Below are 21,578 nucleotides of genomic sequence, written 5' to 3'. Positions count from 1 at the left end.
GATTTAATATCCAGCAAACTTGGTTTCCGCGAAAAACTTCGCATATAGTTTTTTGTATAGTGAGTAATCAGCCCATCATTCCTGTTGGATCTGTGATGGGTAGATAGACGGGGATTCTTCTGCGGCTATAGAAGGACGAGTATAAATCCCCAACTGGTTGGAAAATTGGGGTGTAAGACCATAGTGACCGTTTGGCAGCCACCCGCGGTGCCTTTCACTACGGAACGAGAAACCGCCCTGACCAGACGTACCACGAGTTCTGCAAGCCCGGTAAGAGCGTGCTAGTGCTGCTGCGTAGGCGAGGGCCTGGCACTACTGGGAGCTCGAGGTCGCCATAACAGTATACTCGTGTTAGTGATGCTAAAGGTAAGCAAGTCTATTTACAGTCTGTTCGATATATTGTCTAAGATCAGTTTGGAATTGTTTTCAAGCGCGCGCGAGCCCATAGTGCGCCGTGCGAGGCGGTGCTGCCGGCTACCACTAAGTATCGAGACGCGCGTTCGTCACTCCTGGGCGAACCACCTCCATTAATGCATCCGCAGCGGTAGCAACGGCTTCAACTAGCGCTCCCAGCAGCGCATGCATCGTTCAGGCGCTTACCAGGTAGGGGATAAACGGCAGATGGAGGCGATGCGATAGAGGGGCTAGAAGGAAGCTGCAGACCAACGTGTATTGACTGATGGTACCTACAGAATAGACCAGTCCGCCAGCGATGGATATGACGGATGCTACAGAGCAAACCAGACCAACCCAAGTGGATACAGCGGAAGGTACAGAACAAGGCTTTGTGCTGATTTGAATACGACGGATGCTACAGGGTAAGGCAGCCGTGAAACGGAGACTACTGAACAAGGGATTTCTAGCAAACGCTTCGACGTACACGGCGCGAAGCCTGGGGTGACCACCGAGAGCGTTTGGCCCGCATGCTGCTGTATATTTTGGATGTAGTAGAGCTTATCGATAATACATTCGTATATTACATCTTATGGATACTGTGCGTGCGACGGACATGAGCGAACGCCACAGCGCGATAAAGTGATAACCAGCGCTAGTTAGCAAGACGATGACGAGGATTCGTAAGGAGCGAATAGATGCATACACGAAGTCTATCGGTGGCCTTACCCGCCACGTGGCATGAAGGAGGATGACTGGTGCTGTTAACGCTCCTCGGTTCGGACTCATACCGAGCTTGACAGGTATTGCAGTTCTAAAGGTACTAACGTGTGTGTTACGTTTGTTTCGCCCAATGAGCACACACCATTTTTATCAGGTGGTGGATACATTGTTCATCTTTTGTCCACTTTCGCAGCTATTTTGTGCTGGAAGTACACGATTGCTGTACCGTCACCCTGTAAAGGGTTGCAATAGCATACCTCCAGCATTTTTGACGTATACTTTAATCAAGTTATCTTATTCTGTATAATCACTACAGAATAAGGTTGGGGCTAGGAGGGTTATGAGATGCACTTACATCGACCAATCATATGAAGCGATCTACATATTTTTATCTAATAAGACCAATTTTTATACTCGGCAAATAAGATATAACCACAATATTACAGTTGTGACTTATACAACATGTTGAATTTTGTATATGATACTTTTAAGTACGAATACAGAGCAACATTACCGGGGTGAACATAGGGTGCAGCTCTGTACATGCGAATTGCGGTATCAGTAAAATTGTAACTCACGGCGAAAAATTCAGTCACATTACATTCAACAACCACCGGTATGCATATTTGCTCTTACATTACATTAATTAAAAGCTCATTGAAACAGCGAGACCAGCAGTGTGCCCCCCCCCCCAACACGTAAGTGCTTTTCACAATAACACGAACTCACTGTAAGTGATTTAAAAGAGCTTCAAGATGAACGACTACACGTCTCACTCCACATACATGTTCGCCAGATTCACTATACAGTAACAAACATTTAACAAACGCTAGTGCTAGCTATACATTTGGCGTTTGTGTGAACATACAAGACCAAAAATTGGTGTCAGAATTGCACATTGCTACATTAACTTGCTCGGGAAATAACATGCGATTTTGGAGAGCAACGACGTCTACGCACAAATGACAATACTTCATCTATTTATCAAGGTTGTCAGAATAATGTACCAAATGTCAGGGCAAAAAGAGAATTCTCCACGTTTTCCTCACAGCTACAGAGCATAAATCCTGGCTATTGTCTCGACTATATGGCATGCCTGGCCTAGTCACCGCTTTCTGTATGCCAATCTTCGTAGTCGGTTGCCCCCGCTGCTGCAGAACTGTGTGTAGCAAGCGATTTATAGATTTCTTCAGTCAGCGATTGCAGCAGCTAATATGCCAACTAATTCTAGTGCTGCCTTCTTGCTTCCGCATGAGTGGTTCGTAATAATTAGCGGTAGCATAGTATAGCCTTTGGATTTACACTTCACTGCTCCATGCCAGTTTTGCCAAAGATCTATCAGTGTACTGACCGATACCTTGAATTAGGTTATCTATGAATAACTTAATTCTGGGATAGCAGTAGGAGTGCTGTGACCAGCCCAACACAGATTAATTAGGCGGCACCTCGGTAGCTGAAGCCGGTAATACTGAAGCCGGAAAACTGGCCCCGGTAGCTGAAGTTAAACAGAGCAGGATCACGTCGCAGCTTTTGCCCGAAGCAGCACGCGAAACATATCACAACAACGACAAACCATACCGGAATCCCGACCACAAGTGCAAACGGTAGCGGGAATAATGCTTGACATGGCGATCATGAACAATACAGCGCCTCCGCTGGCGATGGTTGACATTGTGACCACGTGCATCGCGTTTATGTGAAGACCTGGAAACGCTAACTCGAAATTGTTCCAGGATGGCACGAGTCATGAGTGCAATGGCGATACAGTCTCTAACCCAAAACAGGTAGTGGCTTTTGAGCCGTCTTCAGGCGAGGCCATGGGCACGTAGTCGAGTGCTGCCACAACAAGTAAGCACGGAAACGGTGACACCACACAAACCAGGAAAGACCAAAGTGCAGAAGTTTTGCGGCAGTAGTCATCGAAGTTGCTGATGCGGTCGGGCGAGTAATGTCCGCGTAATTCCACCTGGAAACTCACGCAGAAGTTGTACGCTCGCCTCCAGACGCGCCGCAGGCTTGTCATCGTTATTCACCAACTAAGTACTTGTTGACTCTGCGCACACAAGACGATGCTGGAGACTATTCTTTCTGAACCTTATAATACGCAAGTCATCTCTTTTTCAACCATAAACATATTTTACGGCCAGCTACTGTATTATTTTTAGTTGCAATCGTACCTCGATAAGAATACTGCTGCGCCAGTGCCGTTGAACTTCTGAATCCCTTGGTTGCGACGCAGCATCTCCACATAGGCGCGAACTATGGTCGGAGAGGTGACATTGTTTCGCAGATCGAGTTTGACCAGTGCTTTATGCCCCTGAATGGCCTGTGCAAGGTAGCACAATCCCTTCTCCTGTAGTCTCGGCTTCACTTGGGACCCATCCAGCACCGAATGCAGCGACAGTGACACCAATGTAGAATTTTCTGATAGCGCATCAGCCAGGACCATGACACCGTCATCCCCGATGTCGTTGAAGCTTAGATCAAGGTCTTCAAGCCGCGGATACGCTCGCAGCAAATGGGCAACAGCCTGAGCCCCTTCGTCGCCAAGTCCGTTCCTTGAGAAGTCGACAACTCGACACTTGGCACTTGGAGTGGCGGCCAGCTCCTCAGCGATCGCGGCGGCACCGTACTGGCGTAATGCCCTCCCGCTGAGCTGGAGCTTTTCTTGACTGGCGAACTCCTTGGCAAAGCGCTTCCGGAGGTCGTGCGCCTGTGAAAGGGCTGCCAACATGACTTTACACTCCGATGTAAGAGGGTTTCCGACACTTAGTTTGATGCGACGCTGTTGGTTTGCTTTGAAGGCCTTCAAGTACAGTTGCTTCGCTCCCGCGTCCGTGATCTGGTTGTGATCGAGAAGAAGTTCTTGAAGCTGTGCATTGGGCTCAAGGCCGTCTGCTAAAGCTAAAATCGCAGCATCTGCAAAAAATGTATTGTGAATTTGAGAAAAAAGATCAGTTTACGGTCATGCAACTTGGTGTCCGTACCTGTGATTAAGTTGTTGGACAGGTTGAGGACTCGAAGTGGAGGCTGCAATACGAGTAAGACGCCGACATCATACGCGCCCTTCTCACCAATCTCGTTCCCGCTCAAATCCAGCACTTCCAGCAATTGCCAGTTAGGTGACGATCTCAGTGTTTGTGTCACGATGTGGACGTAGCGATCAGTTAGGCAGCACTCCAGCAAAATCTGCCTCTTGACTCTGTTTCCGCTCATGTTGAGCATCGTTGAAGCTGGAGACGAGCTCAACTGTGTTTCGATAATTTTCTCGTGCAACTTTGTGTGGATCTGCTCCAATTGGACTTTTGGTTCCAACGGGTTTCCACCGAGATGCAGGTAGCGCAACGGGAAAGGTGCTGACATCCCGTTGATGCAGTGGAAGAATGAAGTGATCCCATCGCTTCCGATCTGTAAATGTACCAGGCACAACACTCAGCAAGTGCACTCACTACCAGTGACTCATAGATATTTTAGAATACCTGGTTCTCTTCGAGGTCGAACGTTTGCATGGCTGTCACTTGATCCATCACAAAGGCGAGGGTAGCAGCCCCACGGTCTTCAATCAAATTCCCAGCCAGCGACAGGACTTGCACTTCCATCCTTGGCAAGGTGTCCGAGAATACAGTTGCTGCCTCGTCCGTCAATGCATTCGAGCGCAGATACAGCTTCGTGATACCCTTCGAAAACTCAGATTGGAGCATTTGCACGATATCGACATCGGTGAGACCCGTGCAGGACATGTCCAGCACATGGAGCTGGCCACGGTCTTTCCCATCCAGCGCGGTGATAAGAGGCCGCATCCAGTCAGACGATGATTTTTTGTCACTCAATAGATTGAGCGATAGATCGAGTTGCGCTAGGCCGGGACATCGCGCAACAAATGCAGCGATTACTTCAAGGCCTCGAGCTGTGAAACTATGCGAAAGATTTTTAGCGAAGGCTTCAAGTACAATGAAAAACTGAGCTAGAACGTACTGGTTGTTGGCTAGATTCAGAGTCGTTAGTGCTGGCCACGCTGCTCCTCGCAAGTCAGGCGCCCAGCTCGCCCAAAAGCTATCATCCAGCTCATTGAACGAGAGGTCCAGCACGGTCAGTGCAGTGGATACAGTGGAGAACGAGATAAAAGGGAATAGCTCGATTCCAAACTCCCTGGTGAGTTGTTGCTCCGACAACAAGATCCTTTTCGGTGCTTGGATAGCGGGGACCTTCGACGAGCGTCGAGAACTTCGCGGCTGCATCAGAAACCTCGCGGCATCTTGAACCTGGACTACACTTGTTAGCTGCGTTGCAGCTGAAGGAAGCGCCATGGGCAAAAACAACCGCAACTACTGAAGAGTCACTGATACGATTTAGAGCAAAGGTTATGCTGATCGAAGCCAAGCGAACGAGAAGCTAAAGTCGGCCGCTGCAACAGCATAACAGGGCACAATTGTTAGACACAATCGCTGTTAGGCAAATAACGCTACTTTGGGGCGTACCATTGTGCTCGAGAGAGTTCTGGATCGTGTAGCAAATCCACAAGAACAAATTGGACTGCACCATTCGCCAACTGTGGTCGAGTACGAAGGACAGCATCGATAGCATCGATATGCGGAGTATTCGCTGAATGGTGAAGCCTATCACCAGCAGTGAAAGCAGTTCGATGAATCCGAACGCGATGATCCTGCCGAGGTTGTCAGCCAGACCGGCGTGACTAAACGACTGGATTTGGGGGTAATATAGTCGTGGTTGGGCAGGTAATACATAGCGGACGTGTACATGCCTGCCCGACAAAAAAGAAAGAAGAGGATGAGGCTGGGTCTCCAGAGACAGTGAAATATCACATGCAATACTACTCACTGTATATGAACGGCACGATCACCTCCGTGTACTCGACCAGAATGACAAATTCTGTCGTGAACAGCACTCGCGCACTCTGTTCAACGAAGCGCTGACGCTCCTTGGGCGAGAACACGGTATTCAGGGAGTCTTCTTGAACTGGAGCTAGGTGCAGAGTGGAAGGTTTGACTTCGGGCGCTGTAGGGAGTGTAGACGCTGGTAAGTCTACAGGGAGCACTTGCCTACTCGTCGACAGTGACGACCCCGGGTGGGGAGGACCTGACCACTCCACCTTCTCACAAGGACTGCTGTAGAGCTGTACCGACGCAATGCTAGACGATTGTCAGCGTGCGGGTCCCCCTCGATGATCCGTAGCGTAATTTCCAAGAAACTCGCATTTTTCAGTGGGTGATCCGCTGGTATCTTACGTCGAAGTCGGAGTATATCCCGTGCAAGATACATAATGTCCGATATCGAGACCCAGCCGAGTAATGCATCCAGCGCCGCCATTTGAAGCACCGTAGTGATGGACTGAGAGTTCTGCATTGAGCTGGATACGTAGAGCGCGTTGAAGACGTCGACGTTGAAGATCATAATCTGTGGCATCAAATCGTATTTATCCCCAAGGCAATAGCTGATCCAGTTCTTGGCAATAATCTTGATCACCGGGAGCAACATAACGTAAAATTTCTGGTTTGATGGTTGTACGTTGATGAATCCATACAAGTACGCTGGATAAACGAAGGTGAGCAGCACTTGGCAGATTAATACCACAATCGACCTCAATAAATCTTTCAATAACACTGGATCTCGCCTCAATATTCTGCCGAAGAATAATACGAAGCACACGACGAGGACCACGAACCACACGGGGATACCAACGACGAGAGCGAACGGTAGTGGGGACCCAATGATGCTCGACATCATCGTCATGAATGCTATCGCTCCTCCGCTCGAGATAATCGGCATGATAATTACTTGGAAAGAATTGATGTGCAGCCCTGGCACGCTTATCCGGAACTGCTCCAAGATAACTCGAGTCATGAGTGTCATCGTGAGGAAGTCCCGGGCCCAGAACAAGTAATTCGCTCTCGATCTGTCGTCAGGTGGAGCCAGCGGCGCACAGTCGATCAATGTCAAGATCACGAGGCAAGGGAATGGAGAGATCGCACTGATGAAAATCGCTCGTCTCGTGGGCGTCGCCTGGCTATCCATCAAGGACGTCAACTACTTTCTAGCCGACATCATCTCAGCGCTAAAGCACATTCCTGCAGATCACCCGCTCAAGTCGGCGAACTTTGTCGAGATCGCACTACAAATGTTGGATGAGGACGCGCAACTGAAAACCGAGGTATTGCTTCGCCATTTCTCGGTTCGGTCTCATTACCCAGACAATATCTCGAATGGCAAGAAGACGAAAGTGCATCTTGACCCAACCTCTGAAGAGGTCGAGACGAATTTCAAGTCTACCCGCCAGATATTCCCCACAATGTCGATACTAGCAAAATATCCCTCGACCCCCTTTTTAACGGCAGCCGCCGTTGCTCCGGTAAAGCCGCAAGTTGCCAAGCCTCTCCGCACGATCTTCACAACGAAGCAGCGGATAGAATACGTCCAGAAGACGGCTCAGGTGCTCTTCACGACCGAGTTTATTGTGCTGATTGAGTTCACTGAGGTCATTATCCCGTTTATTTACAGTACGTTTTAAGTATTGCGTTGATATTCCATTCTTCCCTATCTATCATACTAACTGCTCGTATGCAATTGTGGGCATTTACACGATCGCGATGTTTCAACTCCCAAATCGAGTCTTTTACCCGCAGATCCGAGCGCTCGATCGCACTTCACTCTCTTCGATGGTCGGCAATATCGCGATTTACGGCTTTATGGAGCTCCTGTCGTTCATTGCGATGAGTGTTTTATTGAAGAGAAAACTTGGGATCTCGACCCTGCATCAGCTCGCCTTTGTACTCGATCGCGAATGGCGAATGGTGCAGTCAAATCTGTTCTTGTGGATATGCTACACGATTCAAAACTCGCTGGACCACAATGGTAGGTGGGCGATCGCAATACGATTCTGGCTTACCTTTCTCGTGATCTAACCGCACTGTGACACAGGCGCCGATTTCAGCTGGCAATTTAGCTGGCTCAAGAACATGGCAAAGCCACATGATTAAGGAGTACGTCGGGTAAATGGCAACGCAGAATGTTCCGTAGCAGATAAGGGCAAAGATCGATGGCACTTACTACTTCATATGCAAAGTTCAAATGATAGATCTCAATTTTGTTGGCTATTTTGCTCAAGATGCTGCCGCTACGCCAGTACTCGTCTACCATAACAGAGGAAGGCAAGAATCGACAACTCGGCGAGTATTATATCTTACTTCGTATTCGGTGAATTCGGTGTGTGAATCAAGTTACCTATTCGGATTTTACTGCACGTTTCAAAAGCATTTCAAATTTGCTTCAGTTTCTGCCTCCGATTCAGCGACCAAACCCGTATTATACAACAAACTCGCTGATGAAGCCAAGTCGTGCGTTCGGGGGGACATCAACCGTGGGCCTGCTGGGGATGAATGCGGTCGTTGTGGTCTCGCAAATGTGCTCGTTGGTAATAGCATTTCGGGTCCATGCAAGGTCCGAACTTGCGCTGGATCAGGGAATGGCATCGACCCTTGCAGAGCGCCAATTGAAGAGTGCACTAAGTGAAAAGGACGTGGTCCCGCAGATCTAATGAGCCGGTTCTACATGTACGGTTCAATCAAGAGCTACAGTTAGTATTTCGGACAACAGAACTAGGTGGCAAACTCACTTACTGGAAGGTGGTATCCCTCAGAGCATGAAGAGCTATCGTCGGGCCGCTCTCTGCTATCCCTTGAGCTAGTTGGCCGCACGTTTCCACCAGCTTTCAAAGCTGGAAACGTTGGCGTCGGAATTTGTTGCGTTTGTGGCAATCGATTTAGGTGCACTTTTGTGGCTGGATACAGCGGTCGATTGCTTGTTGGACTTCTCCGAGGTGAGCCCCCTTGATTCGGGTAGAATACCTCCCTGAGCTCAATCGTCGGCTTCCCTTTTCGACTCAGGTTATCCAAAAGCATGGCCACTCCATGAATGAGCTAGACAAAACCAGAAAGCATCAATAAATAACCATTCGAAGGATGAAATGGGATTTCTATGCCGACTTACTTGTGCTTCAGCCCGTTCGAGGTCACGACGTGAAAGTTCTTGAGCAGCCATCGCGGTCTCCAAAGCCACTCTCTGGCGTTGAACCATCTTTGCCATTGTTACACAAACGCTGGTTATTCTCTGGCTGACAGGGCGGAGAGTTCCGTCGGGGTGAATTTTCGCTCTCCTGTCGGCAGCAGACATAAGCTGAAAAGGAAGAATTAGCTCTTGCCGATTTCTAGCTAGAAGGGTGCGCGCAAATAAGCCCAAATACCTGCTCAAGTCGCTCCTCATGCTTCAGACACAGGATGCGGCACACCAAGACTTGCCACCGGGTGACGGCTACCCGCTCTTTAGCCACAGCACTGTGGTTGATCAAGAACCTAAGCTGGTTGATGATTTCAGGCTCGCGCCCAATAGCATTGCCGGTGTTCGTCAAAGGTTGGCCAGTTATCTGCAGCGTCAACGCATTCTCGTTGAACTCTGATGCTGAAGTATTCTGGTCGAAAGACATGTCAGTTGAACTGCGTCGGGCAACGTGGTCCGCGCTGGTATCTCCGTTGTTATTATCAAGTTCTGAGTCCAACTTCTTCTCCAGTGTAGTCTCGATCTCAGTGATTTCGGGCGTCTGCTTGTCAATTTTGAGACCGAGTTTAGTTAGGGAGAACCCGCCGCCTTCTAGGATCTCCTGGACCAGTGTCTTCCTGTGGCGCGATTCAAAAGTTCGTTCGTCGGTAATACACGGCTCACCCTCTCGACTACCTTCGGCATCCTTAGATGCTGGCGTTGTAGGTGCCGGGTTCGGCCGACTTGGACTCCTAGCGGTTTTTTGTTTACCATCGAGACTTTCTCCTCCAGCGTTGTTTAGTTGGCGACTTGACTTCGAGGTCTTTAGACCAGCGAAGCTTTTCTTTGGAGAGTTCCCTGTACTTCTTGTGGACACAGGCGAGCCTCCATCTTTTCCACTTTGGTTGTTTGACCGCAGGACCTTCGGCTCAGTCTTCGCGGCGTCTACTGTTGTGCGCCTAGCAGATCGCGGGCGAAGGGCTGTACCGAGATGAGCCGCTACCAGCTCACGAGCAAGTTGCTGCTTGGCTGAGGTCATCCCGGTGTAAATCGTCTCGAGATCTAACAGAGCACTGCTGACGAGTTTTCGTTCCGAGTCGGTCAGCGCTGACGGAGCAGGTACTTCCACCTCGGGGTCGGATCGAGACGATTGCGTTTGGTTCAACAATTCTTTTGAGATCTGCATCAGCCTCTTCTTGTGGCCTTCACACATTGAGCAGGTTTTTGAGGACAAATCTCCGGGCTCGTCTTGGTTGTGTGTTTTTTGCAGTTGCTTCTTGTAGATCTGCCGCTCTGCTTCAAGAGCTTTGTTGGTGTTTTGGAGTTTCTCACACTCCAGTTTCCAAAACTCAAGCTCTGCCAAGTTCCGCTTTCGCAGAGTGCACAATTCCTCCGACATGTGCCCCAAATGAGTAGTTAGCGTCAGCAAACGGTCGGTCTGCAGCGCAGAAGAGCGCTGCGACGCCCTACGCAGCTTCAAAATATCGGCTTGAGCAGTCGAAAGCGCCTTGAACAAGTCACGAGGATGCGAAGCCATACTGACGACAAGATTCCCCTGGGAGATGCTGTTCGTCCGGCCCCGCTTCTCGTCCTCCTCTGCGATCTCCGCCTCCGCCTTCTTCAGCAGCTCCTGCTGGATTTCGTACTCTTTCTTTACACGGACAATGTCTTCCGCGTAGCGTTGGGCTAATGCCTCCATCCGCTTGACCTCATTCGGTTTGCTACTCTGTTCACTTGAACTCGTATCCGCCAACGCGTCCCTATTCACGTGCTGTTCGTGGTCGTCATCGCTCTCATCACTTAGTTCTTCGTCTTGCTCAGCTTCGCTCATCGGGGATAAAGCTACTGCACTGCTTTGCTTCTCGACCGAAGATACAGGAGGTTTCTTCGAGAACTTCTTCATCAAGAGCTTTATCGCCTCCTGACGCTCCTCAATTTTGCTGTTGCGAGTCTTGAGCGAGAACGCCAGCGACGACTTCAACATCGCCAGCTCTTCAGCGTGCGCTTCTTTCTCCTTTTGAAGCGCTCGTTGCAAACTCACCGTCCGTGCTTGAGCAACGTCGAGGGCTCTTCTGCTTTCAGCCAAGCCTTCGTCCTTGACAGCGAGCGTGCTCTTCAGCTCAACGATCAAATGGTCGTACTGTGTATTTCTTCGCTTTTGGCGAGATGCCACAGGGGAAGAGGTACCAGTATCAGTCGAGCCGTACGCTGAAGACATAATCTCATCGAGATCAATCCCTTCCTCCTCGTCCAAGTCCGTTTGAAGGCAACTATCCACTGCGCTCAACTTCACCAGCTCTGCCTGCTGAATCTTCTCCTGCAACTGTGCGCTGTGCATATGCGAGAGCTGGAGTTGCCCCTCCAGCGTCAACATCTTGGTGTTGGCTTTATCCAGTTGCGTCTTCAACTCCAGCACTTGCTCCAGCGTCTTGCGTAGATACGAGTCTGTGTCACTCGAACTAGCATCTCCTTTATCAGCGTGGGCATACCCGATGCCATTGCACGCTTTACACGGGATCGATCGACCTAGATCGGTGAATGTCGAGCGTCTTCTGATGCCAAGTTGAGGGTTGGCAACCTCTTGTCCCCTCCCGGACGCCGGTTCTTCCTCAATAGTCAAAGGCTGAGTGCAGCTATCAAGCTGTGCGAGTGCAGCCTCCAGCCCTCTCGAAACCCGGCGCTTGCCTCCTCGACGGGCGCTTTGCTCCACCGCAGCCCAAAGAATATCATTGTTCAGAAGCTCCACGAGGGAGTCCCCAATGTCCTCCCAATTGCTTTGGCACGAGCACACAGCGTCTGCGATGCGTTGGCGCTCGGCAACAGCACCCTGAGGCTTCACGAACCAAGGCACGGACTCGGTGGCTCGATACGTCGAGTTCTCCTGCGTCAGCCGTGCGAGTTTATCTCGTAGCGCTTCACACTCGACACTCGCCTCTTTCGCTCTCTGCTCCCACTTCTCCTTCTCTCGATGCAGCGCCTGCACGTTGGCATTCGCAGCCATCCAGCCGCGATTCGAGGCTTTACCTTGATGGTCAGGATCGTTGTTGCCTTGGCTTATCTCCGGTGTTAGTGGCTGCTGTAAAACGGTGGCGATGGCCTCGTTCAGAGCGGGCAACGCGCCGGGCTCCGTCCCCTGCCTGCTCACGATATCGCGCAGCATGAGCAGCTGTCGGTACTGCTCCTTGCGCAACGCGTTGTTCTCGGCCACGCGGCGGTCGACTTTGGCTTTGTGGTGCGCGATCTGCTTCTCCCACTCGTCGATCTGCTGCGTGAGCTGGGCCAAGCGCTGTTGCTGGCTTTGAGCCACGAGCTCTTTGGCCTGCATCTCCTGCTGGATGCAGACGTGGATAGTGTTGACGATCGCCGTCTCGCGCTCCTGCATGGCCGGAGCCAGCACCGAGTCGAAAAACTCGCGCAGCTCGGTGTCGATGGCCTCCGACGCCTCGTCCTGGCGGATTTTGCGCTCCAGGTCGTCGCGATACTTTTGGGGGTCGTGACCGAGAACCACCAGCAGGGAGGGAGCCCATGCTGGCGACCGGATGCGCCTGTAGAGCTCGGCGTAGGCCTTGGCGTAGGGCGAGTTCGTAGCCTCTTCGCTGCTCAGGACGATGGGCGGCGTCACGAAGCGGGGTTTTCCGGTCGCTACCATGAGCAGCTCGGTCTGCGTCTGCTTATCGTCTTCGTCGTCCTCCAGACTCATGTAGGCGCGACGTCCACCCGGTTTGGGCCCCGCATGGGCATCTTCGACTTGCATGAAGCCGCCACGGGGTTGAAAGAAGCCGCCACGAGAGTGTCGAATAAAAATAAACGCGCTTCGTTGTTGGCTACGGCACTTTGGCAGCAGTTCCCCTCGGGTTACATGTACGGTAAGCTTAGTGCATCAAACCATAGGCGTTCTGGATCATGTTGCTGTCAACCCTTGAAAGGTTGTTGCTCGATTGGCATTTTCGGGGCACGCTGTTGGTTGCCCGCCGTCTCACCGTCGCGCTGCAACTCCGACGACGGCGATGGATGGGCCCCTGTTGGCTGGCTGGCTGCCAGCTCACTGTGAGCTGAGACTCGTGTCAAACGACACCACGCAACGGGAAGGCGGCGGCGGCACGCTCGTCGTCGCTGCCAATCGCCCCGGAAGGCCTTGTGCTCGCGCGACGAACGCGCACCGCGCGCACCGCGAGCGGCATGGCCGGCAAGAAGAGCCACCCGCGGCACGTGCCTGAGGGTGCCTGTGACACTGGCCGCCTTGTCGACAATCAAACAGGGGCGGATGGATCTTATCATCCTGTGTATCTTGCCGTGCTCGGGTTGCTGCTGCCGCCGCCGCCCGAGAGGCCTGCCTCAAAGTACATGAACATTACTGTAGGGTGTTTCTCCCATGTAAAATACGTGTGCATGAACACCATACCCGCCCGTCGGCCGCGCGATTGGCGAACGAGCGAGCGCCTCGACTGGCGCCAGCGCTCGCTATGACCATATACATGTAACAGTCCGGTGAATCTCTCGCCGGCGGCGAATCTTGCTCGTGCCGCAGCGAGCGCTGCACCACCCGCTTCTTGCCGTATCATAGCCTATGATACGGTCGGTCGCGTGGTCGGTCGGGCGGTGAAAAACGCGCATCTCCCAGGTTCAACGGCCCGTCTATGGTCCCCACAATAGACGCGGCGCGGTTAGGGGCCCGGTACCAGAACTGCGGTACACTCCATAGAGTCGCCGCTTGAACTTCAAGGCGCGATTCTGCGCAATTGTCCTCGAAAAGCGTCCTCCTCTGCCGGATCGCCGCGCTCTGATCTGCTTCAGCCCGCGGCCATTACAGCGACGCCAACGGTTGCGAACAGCCCTCGCTCCTTGGGGCTCACCCGGCGTGTCGCCGAGAAAAGCGTCCGCGTGGGCGACGGCGTGTTGCGGCGTGAATAAGCTTTCTTTCTGTTTGAAGTTGTCTTGGCAGCAGAGGGTCGGCGATATTTAACGTCATGCGATGGAGATTCGGGCATTGGGCACTGCGAATGCCACGGTTGGCCAACTGTGTGACGTGTTCGGGAGCAGCTCGGCTGTGGCTTGGCCACCACGTGACTTTTGTTTAACAAGCCCTGACTGGGCCAGATCATCACGGTGATATTTTGCAGCGTACATGTGCATGCACCATGCATGCAGCCCGTTGTTTTAGTGAAAGCAATGCCCGCAGCTGACGAGGTAAACTTCAAGGTAGGATACATGTTTCACTTGCAAGTGAAAGTTCATCTTGCCCGAAAAGAATCGCTGAAAAGGGGAGTATGGTAAAGGGTTCACAGGCGTATGGTTTCCTTAGTGGTGGCTGCTCTTCGCAGCTCAGCTCAGTGTGAATTTTACGGGGAGATAGGGGTTCGATGAAGACATGAGTTATAACTTATAACAAATTCATGTCTTCACCGAAGATACACTGCACTAAAAGGTATAATGCATACGAAGCAAATGATGAGCCTTCCCCATCATTTCCACTAGTGACTGGTTGATCGCATGACCTTCGGCTTAGTGCTCGTGAACTCTTGTGGTGGAGGCTGTGCACCCAGCAGAACGCGGGTTGAAAGCACTGTCGAGGTGAGTAGGCTAGCTTAGCGACTAAGTGACACTGTACACGTCTTCAGCACGAAAGAAAAATGCGATGCGAGCAGGCGCTTTAGCTGAGGCCACGAGATCCAGTAGGACGCTGCCGACGAGTTGTCGTTCCGAGTCGGTCAGCTCTGTAGAAGTAGGGAATTCTACCTCAGTTACTCGTGCTCGTATCGCTCAGAATCATCGAGGTGTTGGTTTTCCAAACAGTCTTGTACCACAACTCCACTGGGGTTTCGCGTGTTGACAAGAACCCGTGCAAAAATGCAGGGGGAGAGGTTCGTAGTGTGTCTACAAGCCAGCTGGAAGCATTTCACTCAATAGTGCGAAAGCTCCAGTTTGTTTTTCTCAGTTAAAATGGACTTCGCATTTTGGACATCTTACTAGTATTGTACAGGTAGTACTTGCATGGAATCAAACTTATTATTTGTTATGATGATAAGGTATATCAGATTACTTTGCAAAGATTGAATCCTAATAACCCTGTAGCTCGGAAAAAACTTACTGTTTGGCTTTACATATTGCTCCTTATCAGGGCGGATTCAGTGCGGCAGAACATGGAGCCCTAGTTGCTCAAAACTCGATGCATCTCGCTACAATTGAGTATCCGACTAGCTTGAAAACGCCTTTGAAGTCAAAAAGTTGTCAAACAAGTGATGTAAGAATTCTCGTTATGCGTCTAAATACCCCTGTGTGCTGTTTGGCGCGCGTTAGTGATAGGCTTGGCTTCTAGTCGCGATGATATTGGCAGTGCTCCTTTTTTTGCGCTGAAGACCAAATGCACAGGAAGTGAGTATAAAGTTTGCATAATGAATTACATTTGTAAATTCTACTTAAGTAAATAAATAGCGTTAGATGATCGCAGAAATCATGACGAAGTGGCCCATTCATACAGGCACCGATTAATTAGCATGCACGCAAAATTTACGTTTTGTTATTGTGAAGGATGACGCTTCGGGCACACTTTACTACCGCTTCCCCCATTACTCAGAAAATATCATCTTACTCAAGTAGTACGCTATACTCAAGAAGCATACTGAACTTGATTTTTTGAGATTGTGTGGTTCAGACGACTAACTACCGGTACCCCCCTGGTCGCGCAATAGACCTTCTACAGGAAGCAATCAAGAACAGATACGACCCACAAACTGCAAAGAGTGGTACATCCAAGTTCCTACAGGAAATTATATCATCTAAGGAGATAAGTGATTGAGGTGCGTTACTACCACTATTTCCTCAAAGCTCATTTTTACTTCTAAGAGAGAGGGTGATACTCCTCAATAACATCGCACTACTGCTGGATGGTTAGCCACACACCCTTGGTACGCTTCTGGGTGCCCTTAGAACGCTTCTGGAGGCTGGGCGTCCTGTGCTCAGTGCTGCCTTGAGTTTGTCTGTGGAAAAAGTGCGCCATGCTTTTGGTGGGATGATTCAAACGAAAATGGAATGTGTAGACCACACAGTGGAGGTACTTCAATGTGACGGGCGCTCCCTCCTGAGATGATGTCCCTTGATATCATGATTCCACCAGGGTATCCATTTATACGGTTTGCAGTTTCTGGGTGATATCTGTATATTCTCAAGATCAAACTCAATGGTTGATGCTACAAGAAAAGATTCAACCACCAAACAAGCTTGTTAAAAAAGCTGGTTTTAAAACGGACTGAAAGTAGAATTTTTGTGCTGACCAGCTCAGAACATCAATTCGCGTCCTACTGTGTCTCGAAGCCTCAGCTAGACAAGCTGGCAGCCAGTCAGTCACCTTTCCTTCCGTGTTGAAGACGTGCATTGCCACTTAGTCGCTAGTAAGCTAGCCACTCAAATCGGCAGTGCTTTCAGCCCGCGTTCTGCTACGCACAACAGCTTCCACCACAAGAGTTCACGAGCACTAAGCCGAAGGTCATGCGATCAACCAGTCACTAGTGGAAATGATGGGGAAGGCTCATCATTTGCTTCGTATGCATTATACCTTTTAGTGCAGTGTATCTTCGGTGAAGACATGAATTTGTTATAAGTTATAACTCATGTCTTCATCGAACCCCTATCTCCCCGTAAAATTCACACTGAGCTGAGCTGCGAAGAGCAGCCACCACTAAGGAAACCATACGCCTGTGAACCCTTTACCATACTCCCCTTTTCAGCGATTCTTTTCGGGCAAGATGAACTTTCACTTGCAAGTGAAACATGTATCCTACCTTGAAGTTTGCCTCGTCAGCTGCGGGCATTGCTTTCACTAAAACAACGGGCTGCATGCATGGTGCATGCACATGTACGCTGCAAAATATCACCGTGATGATCTGGCCCAGTCAGGGCTTGTTAAACAAAAGTCACGTGGTGGCCAAGCCACAGCCGAGCTGCTCCCGAACACGTCACACAGTTGGCCAACCGTGGCATTCGCAGTGCCCAATGCCCGAATCTCCATCGCATGACGTTAAATATCGCCGACCCTCTGCTGCCAAGACAACTTCAAACAGAAAGAAAGCTTATTCACGCCGCAACACGCCGTCGCCCACGCGGACGCTTTTCTCGGCGACACGCCGGGTGAGCCCCAAGGAGCGAGGGCTGTTCGCAACCGTTGGCGTCGCTGTAATGGCCGCGGGCTGAAGCAGATCAGAGCGCGGCGATCCGGCAGAGGAGGACGCTTTTCGAGGACAATTGCGCAGAATCGCGCCTTGAAGTTCAAGCGGCGACTCTATGGAGTGTACCGCAGTTCTGGTACCGGGCCCCTAACCGCGCCGCGTCTATTGTGGGGACCATAGACGGGCCGTTGAACCTGGGAGATGCGCGTTTTTCACCGCCCGACCGACCACGCGACCGACCGTATCATAGGCTATGATACGGCAAGAAGCGGGTGGTGCAGCGCTCGCTGCGGCATGAGCAAGATTCGCCGCCGGCGAGAGATTCACCGGACTGTTACATGTATATGGTCATAGCGAGCGCTGGCGCCAGTCGAGGCGCTCGCTCGTTCGCCAATCGCGCGGCCGACGGGCGGGTATGGTGTTCATGCACACGTATTTTACATGGGAGAAACACCCTACAGTAATGTTCATGTACTTTGAGGCAGGCCTCTCGGGCGGCGGCGGCAGCAGCAACCCGAGCACGGCAAGATACACAGGATGATAAGATCCATCCGCCCCTGTTTGATTGTCGACAAGGCGGCCAGTGTCACAGGCACCCTCAGGCACGTGCCGCGGGTGGCTCTTCTTGCCGGCCATGCCGCTCGCGGTGCGCGCGGTGCGCGTTCGTCGCGCGAGCACAAGGCCTTCCGGGGCGATTGGCAGCGACGACGAGCGTGCCGCCGCCGCCTTCCCGTTGCGTGGTGTCGTTTGACACGAGTCTCAGCTCACAGTGAGCTGGCAGCCAGCCAGCCAACAGGGGCCCATCCATCGCCGTCGTCGGAGTTGCAGCGCGACGGTGAGACGGCGGGCAACCAACAGCGTGCCCCGAAAATGCCAATCGAGCAACAATGGCCGGGATTGTCGCCTGCGCTGCACATTCCGTCTCATGAACCGTGGCGCCTTGCAGCGTGTCTTTTTGCGTGGCGCCGCCGGCCAATCGCAGTTCGCGCGACCGCCGGCAGGGCCATACCGGGGCCAAGTCAGCCGTATCTTTGCTGCTTGGTCGGCCATTGGCGACAATTTGCGCCAATGGCGGGCCGCGCGCGTGGCTGCTGGCGACGAAAATACTGCTGGCAGCGCAGCGCCTCTTGCACCACAAGCGCGGCGGATAGACAGGCTCGGATGATGGCCGCGGGCCGCCGGCGCTGTAGACGCCCGCACACTCACTCACTCACTCACTCACAATCGAATCTGCCATCCATTGCCCAAGCGCACCCGCCACCAGCATGCAAGAGTTCTCCGACTGGATGACCACGCTGCAGACGCAGCACAGCCCCGCGTCCTCGTACGCCGAGACCGACTGCGCCGACTCGGACAGCGACGACGGCGACTGCCAGTGCCGCCTCGACTCCAAGCGCAAGTTCGCCGCCAAGGACGCCCAGCGCGTCTGGACGCGCACGGCGCCGATCAGCATCCCCACGTCCGGCCGGCGGCATCCGCACCCGCACCTGTGCGCGAGCGTCGTCGAGAGCCCGGACCTGTCCTACCACGCCGACATGCGCCTGCTGCGCGCCGGCCGCTACCTGCACGAGCACGAGGACGACCTGGACGGCTCCGAGCAGGAGCTGGACGAGGACGACCCGGCCTTCTACGGCAACCTGGCCTTCTTCCGCTCGCAGTGCGGCGCGCAACCCCGCGTGGTGCGCCGCAGCTCGCACCCGCTCAAGGCGTCCGCCGCCCCGTCCTCCCCGACTTCGGTCGACGACCGCGACGAGGACATCTTCGCCATGGAGCTGTAAGCACCCGCCGCAGTCGTAGCACCGCAGGGCAGACTATTTATTCAGCTCGCATAGAGGAGGGCTTGTAAGGCAACCAATGCACGCCGTAACTTATCCACAATCGAACATTATTACCCGCCCGCAACTTGCACTTGGCTTCATGCCGCGCACCTTGCCACCCGATCTTATCTTTGTCGTGTCGTAGCGGCGGCGCCGCAGCAGCGGAGCTTGACGTCATCGCGCGATGACACCCGGTCGCTCGTCGTGGCCGGACGCGACAGCGACAGCAGCGAGCCGGCGGCACGAGCATGCTGCGGTGCAATCGGCCAGGGCCTGCTAGCCGTGCCACCACCTCCTCGTCAGGGTCGACCGTGCGCTGCGTGTTCCCCACAAGTTGCAGTTTAGTTGCAGTTGCCCCTGTACCGGTATCTGGTACCGAATCTCGATATTCTGGAAGAGATTCGTTTGACAAAGGTAACCCAGGCCGACCCCGCCCCGCGCACACGCCGGCGCCGCTGGCCAGCCGTAAACACCGAGCCCCATGCGTGGAGCGGCCCGCGCCTGGCACGCCGGCGGGCTTCTTTTTACCGTCACCTCCGGGCTCGGCTCATTCAGCGCCAGCAGATTCGGGCTCGGCCGTGCGCGCTTGACGCGGATTCGGCGCTGCGCACTTTGGGCCAATGGGCGGCCGCCCAGCGCGCGCGTGCTCCGCGGCCGGCCAGCTGGCGGCGCTTGGGCTCGGAGCCCGGCCATGTCACGATCGCCAGCCTTCACAGCAACCGCCGACCGCGGCACCGAGCTCGTGCCGGCACCTCAGTCCGCAATTGTCGAAGCCTCGCGCACGCGCCCCCCCCGCGCCGAAGCCCGTTGACTAGCATCCAGCAATGCCCCTCGCTCAGACCCAGAGCCTGCCGACGTGGGCGCCCATGAAGCCCAGCGCCGGCGCCGCCGCCGTCTGCAAGCCCGCCTTCGACGACGAGGACCCGCTGTACCTGTCGGGCGAGGAGACCGACTGCGACTCGGAGCGCGGCAGCGACACGCTCAGCCGCGAGGACCAGCAGCTCATGGCCAGCTTCATCCGCCTGCAGCGCGACCGCGCGCACAAGCAGCTCTTCCACAAGGAGGTGTCCCGCCCGGCCTTCGCCGCCGGCCCGCGCACCTCGCCCGTGCTGATCCCCGCGCAGACGCGCAAGTACGTCGCCACCTCCACGAAGCGGTGGCTGTGGGACGAAGACGAGGAAGAGGACGAGGACGCCGACCAGTGCTCGTGCTGCAGCCACCCGACGGAACAGCAGCAGCAGAGCGAGAGCCGGCCGGCCACGCCCCCCCCCGCCGCCGAGGCCAGCGACGCCGCGACCAGCGACCTCATCTTCGACCTCGAGCTCTAGGCCGCGTCCGAGGCCCCCACAGAATAGTTTATTATGTTATGTAGCGCTCCACTACTATAAAAAGAGAAGTCCGTGTAGTGCAAGTAGTAATAAGTATGTGCAGAATGAATGCCAACACGTTACAGTGTACCATTTCAAGTGTGCTCTAGTGTTGCTGTTGCAGTTGCCGCGCTTTGCCTGTGCAAGCGAGTTGAGCTCGAAGGGTTGACTCAGCTCTTATTCCCGTAGAGAGAGCATCCCTCCCGTCCATTTAACAACGTCCCCACCGGCTTTACCGGTGCTGGAGCTCCGGGCAGCGTGGCGGAGCGGAGCTCCAGCCCGTCGGCTCCGCCGTCACCGCTGAGATCGCCATCGGGGATCGGGGCCAAGTCGGATTCATATGCGATGCCCCCGTCGCTACGCTCGCTCCTTGGCAGAGCCATAATCAGGGGTTAGCGCTCGCAATCCACATCGCAAGATGCTGGAGACGCACATCATCATGCATTGCATGACAAATGAAGGCACTTGTCGCGGCGAGGCTGCGGCTAGCGAACGCGGCAGTCTGCAGCTCGTGCCTCTGCAATCAGCGGCGCTCGGTATCGCAGCATAGAACCCGGCGACCGAAAGTTGGAATGCACCTGGTCATGGCAGTTGAGACGAAAGCTGAGAAGCAGAGAAAAGCAGGTCGTTGTATGGGAACGGGTAGGAACCCGTGAGTGTTGGTAGGATCTCAGGCAGTGAACAGCTAACGCTCCATCAATTCAGTCTTCATTTTATCCTTCGTAGGCACAAGGTGCTCGGATCCGGTGCAGGTTCCATTAGGGTTATGAGCCCAAAGCACGCTGCCGGCGGCAGCTACTCGGGGATGTCGAAGCCCCTGAAGTACACGAACGAAGGGGTGCCGAAGAACTGGAGCGGCAAAGATTGGCAGACGTACAAGTGGGCCATGATGAACGTGTTCAAGGAGAACAAGCTCAAGGAGATCGCGGTCGGAGACCTGACCAGGGCGATGCTCGCGACTGCGAGTGCGGAGAGGCTGGAGGCTTTCGACGCAGCGCAGCTCAAGATCATGCGCATGGTGGGTACGTCCGTGCCGCCGGACGTTCTTCAGCAGATACGCGACAAGG

At 53.3% G+C, this 21,578-nt stretch overlaps 1 protein-coding gene across 1 annotated transcript in view; it reads right to left on the bottom strand.

Annotated features, from left to right (window-relative positions):
* Nucleotides 1-21,578, bottom strand: part of PHYSODRAFT_284843 (hypothetical protein) — a 58,984-nt gene that overhangs the window by 23,553 nt on the left and 13,853 nt on the right. The window lies entirely within an intron of this gene.

The sequence above is a fragment of the Phytophthora sojae genome, assembly GCF_000149755.1.
Source record: "Phytophthora sojae unplaced genomic scaffold PHYSOscaffold_2, whole genome shotgun sequence".
Lineage (NCBI taxonomy): Eukaryota > Oomycota > Peronosporomycetes > Peronosporales > Peronosporaceae > Phytophthora > Phytophthora sojae.
This window is presented reverse-complemented; position numbering and strand designations above follow the sequence as displayed.